A 7,002-nucleotide genomic window follows, 5' to 3' on the forward strand; every position below is an offset into this window, starting at 1 on the left:
ACAAAAATGGAATACCTACACATTTGGTTTTACATGTACTTGTCAGGACCCCAACAATACAATCAAGTATTCACACTTTGACAAAGAAGTACAGTATATCAATCTTTTCAAGTCTTATTGTCCAATTTGTATCGGGTCCTATTCCAACAAATCGGTCAACAGTGGAACGCATGCATGGTTACAACAGAACAGTGCAGAAATATAATCATAACGTATGTATCTCATTGCTCATGACTGGTTCATACTAAAAGCGCTCAACAATGAGTGTTTGGACACAACAGTAAGTCAGTTTTTGTTTGGTCTTTATAATACAGCTGTTGTGTCCTTTCATCAAAATACCGACATTTGACAACTAAGTAGCTGATCGGTCTACTGTAACTTCACCACCGAGTAAATATGAAATGTATACTTTGAGCAAAGCAGAACAATGAACGCTTATAGTTGTATGCAGTTAAACTCATAAGGACTGGGTGGCCGAGTGGTAACGCACTTGCGCTCGGAAGCGAGAGGTTGCGAGTTCGACCCTGGGTCAGGGCGTTAGCAATTTTCTCCCCCCTTTCCTAACCTAGGTGGTGGGTTCAAGTGCTTAAGTCTTTCGGATGAGACGAAAAACCGAGGTCCCTTCATGTACACTACATTGGGGTCTGCACGTTAAAGATCCCACGATTGACAAAAGGGTCTTTCCTGGCAAAATTGTATAGGCATAGATAAAAATGTCCACCAAAATACCCGTGTGACTTGGAATAATAGGCCGTGAAAAGTAGGATATGCGCCGAAATGGCTGCGATCTGCTGGCCGATGTGAATGCGTGATGTATTGTGTAAAAGAATTCCATCTCACACGGCATAAATAAATCCCTGCGCCTTGAATATGTGCGCGATATAAATTGCATAAAATAAAAATAATAAAAAAAATTAAAAAATAAATCCCTGCGCTTAGAACTGTACCCACGGAATACGCGCGATATTAGCCTCATATTGATTAATTTGATTGAAACTCTTAAAATAAATATAGCAGAACCCTCAATTTCAGATTTTCTAACATATAATGACATTGGGTCTAAAACAGGAAAGCATTAAGAACAGAAAATCTGAAAAATAGCATTGATGATGGGTCTTTAAAGTTAATTGAGAAGTCTGACGGGCGCGGTGGTAAGACGTCGGCCTCCTAATCGGGAGGTCGTGAGTTCGAATCCCGGTCGCTGCCGCCTGGTGGGTTAAGAGTGGAGATTTTTCCGATCTCCCAGGTCAACTTATGTGCAGACCTGCTTAGTGACTTTACCCCCTTCGTGTGTACACGCAAGCACAAGGCCAAGTGCGCACGGAAAAGATCCTGTAATCCATGTCAGAGTTCGGTGGGTTATGGAAACACGAAAATACCCAACATGCCTACTCAACGAATCGGAGTAAAGCTGACTATGCTCTCAGAGTATAGTGTGGGGAACCCAAATGGGCAAACGAGCTCACACGTAACCAGACAAAATTCTGGAACGCTGAAGAAGAATAAGAATAGAGAAGTCTTAAATTGGAGCCCCGGCCTTAAAAGAGAGGTTCCACTGTGCCTTAACTTCGGTAACATTCATAAAAGTGAAAAATATTTGATGAACGTTTCATGTCTGATCAAAATCAAACATTCTTTGCCAAGTAAAAAACAAAGTAGTCATAGTGATGTAAATTCCATCCACCTGATAAATGTCAGTAGACCTGGAAATTAGTGCGAGAACCAGAATTAAGTGTATCACTGCGTTCATGTTGAAATTATAATAGTTACACGCACTGAGCGCACTGCACACTCAGACAACAATTTGACACATTAATTCCCATAAAAAATGTACACTGAACTTTTCAATGATGCGCACTGTGTAGTATATAATTATACACTCACACACACAACAATTTGATGCATTATCCCCACAACAAATTCAGACGGAAGTATCTTCATGTGTATACTAGACATATTTGTAAAGTTTCGACAGGTTCTCGATATATTTTTGCTTTTTGTTCACAACAACAGCAGGGATTACAATGGATTTGTTCCAACTTTGTCACTTCTTGTGTCTGAAAATCTCAAAGCGGTTTGTAGTTAAAGAAACAGGAAATGTACAGCAACACACGTACTACACTAATACATCTACAAACCAACGACATTTCATAACTCGATCCTAAGTATTACTTGAATGCGATTTATTCAAATTTTGGATGCAAAGAATCAGTTTAGCGCGTCTCAAACATGGCTAGATTGTGAATAGTTGATTGCTGTACTCATTTGAGTTCTGTTCTTGACGTTTGAAGTGGTGCAGCTGAAAAAAAGCAACAACTGTAAAATGTGAAAATAAAAGTTCCATCAACATCATCAGACACATCATCTGCAATAAGTCACAATTTCATATATTATAAGCAGGTCTGGAGGATTAAGAGCATCCGTGACTATACTTAACTGCAATGATACGAACATAATACATGATTTCTCATAGTCCCAAATCTGCCTTGCTTCACACACCAGCCCCAAAGATTAAAAAAATCTAAGTTTGCATGATTTCATTTCATAAAATTTGCGTTGCTTCAAACCGGGCAGCGGCACAAGGAAAAAGCAAAAACACAAAAGTCTGTTCGACTTAACGTCTCATAAAAATCACAGTTGTAAATAATCCTATCACATCATTATACATTACGTTGCCAACAGCTTAAAGGTACCTTTCTTCCTGTGAAAAATTCAGTCGCCATTACAGATCTGTCCACATGTTAACACGGAATGAGTCTCAGAATCATTTCACTTGAGCGCATACAGTGGAACCCCCCCTTTTACGACCTCAAAAAATCGGAGAAAATCAGGTCTTATAAAGGAGGGAGTCTTAAGATGGGGGGTAAATTTACAGAGGTTATATATGAACAGAAAATCTGAGAAAACAGGGTCTTAAAAAGAAGGGAATCTTAATTTGGGGGGTCTTAAAAGGGGGTTCCACTGAACCAAACATTAACATGAAGGCTGCTTTCTGTGAAGAGTGGCAATTGTTTGCTGAATAAATTTTGCACGTTCATATCTGTGTCAGTTATGAAATTATTAATCCAACAAATTTTTTTTTACTCTGCTCAGAAAGTTTTAAGACAAAACCATATGCATTTTTATGGTAGCATGGGTTCAAGTAGCACAATTTTCTTATTTCCATGTAAAAGCCAAGTCAGGTTTGTTGCCATGATCATGTTAGGGGGAAGGGCAGAATCTTGAGAAAGGGGTTTTGCCTCTGGTAAACTGTAAATAAAGGACCTGGCAGGGAGCATCTCGTTACTCCCCCGGCTTGTTACTAACCCTAACCCTAACCCTAAGGGGGAGTAACGAGCCGGGGGAGTAACGAGCTGATCCCAATCTGGCATAGTTTAACTTTTGGTTTCCAGGACAATACACACGATGGCTTCATCTACTTTGTCAACTGAGGTAGCTAAATCTAGCTTCATCTTCTTTGTCCGAGAGCATGTTCAGCTGAAATTACGATATTATGACAAGATCAAGTCAACATAAAACAGTACCAAATCTAACAACAGAAAACGTAAACGGCAAAAACAGTAGCAAAAGCTGCATGATTAAGACTGGCGGCCAAACCCTTCTGTACAATTTCTTTTGTAGGTGCAAGTCACATGGATGGGACTGTCACTGTGGCAGAAATGACCATGTGGGTTCTGGAGGGGACCCCCCTGAAGCTGAGAAATTTCTTTAACTCTGACATCAACAACTGGCAAGTTTGTGTGTTTAGGATTGACAGACAAAAAAAAGACACATTCAGGGCCAATTGGTGTACAAATCACACCCCTAAGTCAAAAAGGTGTAATTGAACGTAAGATTGGGTGTCGAGCATATTGAAAACGGGTAACCCACACTTTAAAGATGTTGCTCAGGGATGAATACTGAGGCAGTAGAATGCACATGATGAATTTACGTCTGAGTCTCTAGCAAGATTTGGAAGACAATATGTAACTGACTTTGCATGTGTCACGGCTCATCACAATTGATCACCATCTACAAATGGACGAGTCTAGTCAAAACAAACAAAACTTAACTTCGATCTATGCTACAAACTTGCAGTAAAGGAGAAAACAGAAAGAAAATGACACAGTAAGGTTGTTGAAACCCTTTTCCCTCCAGTCCACACTGAACGATCGAATGAAGAAATGATCGCTCTCATCTGCTCTAGCCGTGCCGACTCTCTCGCCACAAAAAAAGGGAAAAGCAGTTTTGCAGATGATTAATGCGGCTATCATGAGATCTGCACATTTATTATGGAGCACATTTGCGATATTGAGCGCTCTGGAAGGTATTGGGTTAGTTAAAAAGCTCCAAACTCGAGAACATGATTTACCATGGCAATAATGTATACGACTGGGCGAACTGGGTCAAGACGCAAAAGATTGAGTGATTCACTATGAGTTCTTGTTTGAAGTGGCATTTGGTTAATTGGCACAGAATTGTGTACTTCATTTTTCTAAATGCAGAAAGTCAAATAGATCTGCAGGGAAAAATGGATTTCTTAGCCTCAGGATCTTAATCCTGTAAGAACATTTTCTTGGAAATCGATTCCCCGTAAAAATAAAAGTCCATTTTAAACATATCAAACCAAGAATCATTGGGAGGTATGACACATATATAATAGAGAGAGATATATAGGGTAGATATATGAGTTACATACAAAGCCCAAGATCTGTTGCCGTGGGTTAAATTAGTACAAGCAAGAAAGGTTTTCATTGGCAGGTTTTGTGCAAAAATCTGCACAGGATAACCGTTCAAAAACTCATTGTGTGATCCATCTGGTTTTGGTAGTGTTCCTTTAATGCAAATATGGACTGCTTTTTTCTACATCCCAGAAGATATATATATTTGTTTGTCCATTAATGTTACAGAACAGCTTTCTTTCTTTATTTGGTGTTTAACGTCGTTTTCAACAACGAAGGTTATATCGCGACGGGGAAAGGGGGGAGATGGGATAGAGCCACTTGTCAATTGTTTCTTGTTCACAAAAGCACTACTCAAAAATTTGCTCCAGGGGCTTGCAACATAGTACAATATATTACCTTACTGGGAGAATGCAAGTTTCCAGTACAAAGGACTCAACATTTCTTACATACTGCTTGACTAAAATCTTTACAAAAATTGACTATATTCTATACAAGAAACACTTTCTTTCTTTCTTTATTTGGTGTTTAACGTCGTTTTCAACCGTTCAAGGTTATATCGCAACGGGGAAAGGGGGGGGGGGGGGGGGGGATGGGATAGAGCCACTTGTTAATTGTTTCTTGTTCACAAAAGCACTAATAAAAAAATTGCTCCAGGGGCTTGCAACGTAGTACAATATATTACCTTACTGGGAGAATGCAAGTTTCCAGTACAAAGGACTTAACATTTCTTTCATACTGCTTGACTAAAATCTTTACAAACATTGACTATATTCTGTACAATAAACACTTAACAAGGGTAAAAGGAGAAACAGAATCCGTTAGTCGCCTCTTACGACATGCTGGGGAGCATCGGGCAAATTCTTTCTCGTCCCAACCAATATGGGACTCCCCCTAACCCGCGGGGGGGTCAATAAACACTTAACAAGGGTAAAAGGAGAAACATAATCCGTTAGTCGCCTCTTACGACATGCTGGGGAGCATAGGGTAAATTCTTCCCCCTAACCCGCGGGGGGTGACAGAACAGCTGATCTCAAACTTTCATCATGATTATTATTATAATCTGACTCTGAAAGGGTATATCACAACACTGTCACCAATATCGGTAAAAAATAATTAACGCACGTACATGATCCAGTAAGACATTTGCTAGGTGGACCATGACAAAAATCAACGCAGCATAGGTTCCGTTAATTATTTTTGTTCAAATTAGACCTACTTACATGAGTAACAACAAAAATATAAAATAACACAAACAAGCAATTCCAAGAATTCATTTGCAGTTTTTGTCGTCACTTGTAAATTCAAATGTTTTTTTCCACACTGTGTATTTTTCCAGTAGAAGACAAGAAATGTGCTCAATACATGAATATAAAATATGACATTTAAGGAATCAGGCACTGTCCAGCTTCTGGTAGGATTTTTCATTGCAGGTACCAGTGTATTTTTCAATAATATAACCAGGCAACCATTACCAGCTCCACTGTTAGCTGAGTGTTTTTCCAGAAGGAGACAAGAAAAATGTGCTAAATACATGAATATGAGTTAGACATTAGGGTTCAGGCGGTGTCCAGCGTCATGTAGGATTGGTATAGTAACGGATGGCTGCGAGTGAAAATGCGGTGGGGGTTGTAGGAGATATTGGCGGGCACAGCACAATTGGAATTATTGGTTTGTTTGTTTGTTTATTTGTTGCTTAACGTCCAGCCGACTACGCAGAGCCATATCAGGACGAGGAAGGGGGGGGATGAAGGGGGCCACTTGTCAAGCGATTCCTGTTTACAAATGCACCAACCCATTACTTGTGTCCCAGCAGGCTTTAGTAAAACTAAATTAATACCTACTGGAAGATCACCAGCCTCCAGTAAGTTAAAATAGGCTCAACCTATCTACTGCCGGACCTACATCAGAACACTAACAGATCAAACTATACATGAATCGCGAGACAAGCGGCAAGAGAAGAGATTTTTGGAAAAAATACAGGTGAATGAGCAAGAAGGCAGAAAAAAGAAAAGAATTCATGAAGAAAAAGAGAGCATGACAGGAAAGAGGAACCAAAAATCTACCTAACAGCAAACTATAAAGCTCCCGCGGTTCCAAAAACAGGAGGGGCCTTTAATTTCACAACCGCAGTGCCCCACTGCGGGAGGAATTATTGGTCATTTTTGACACATGTACATGTATCATAAAAGAGAGGTCTGGCTCCTCTTCCATTTTAAATGTGCCTTTTGTTTTAAATGTAGTTTTCCTTCTGTAGGGCAAATAATCATCCCATTGAAACAGAAAACATTTGACAACGTCTGCACGTTTCAGCAAGTCAAATCTCTCTGTGCATCGGCCT

This window comes from Littorina saxatilis, linkage group LG15, assembly GCF_037325665.1.
Source record: "Littorina saxatilis isolate snail1 linkage group LG15, US_GU_Lsax_2.0, whole genome shotgun sequence".
NCBI classification, from domain to species: domain Eukaryota; kingdom Metazoa; phylum Mollusca; class Gastropoda; order Littorinimorpha; family Littorinidae; genus Littorina; species Littorina saxatilis.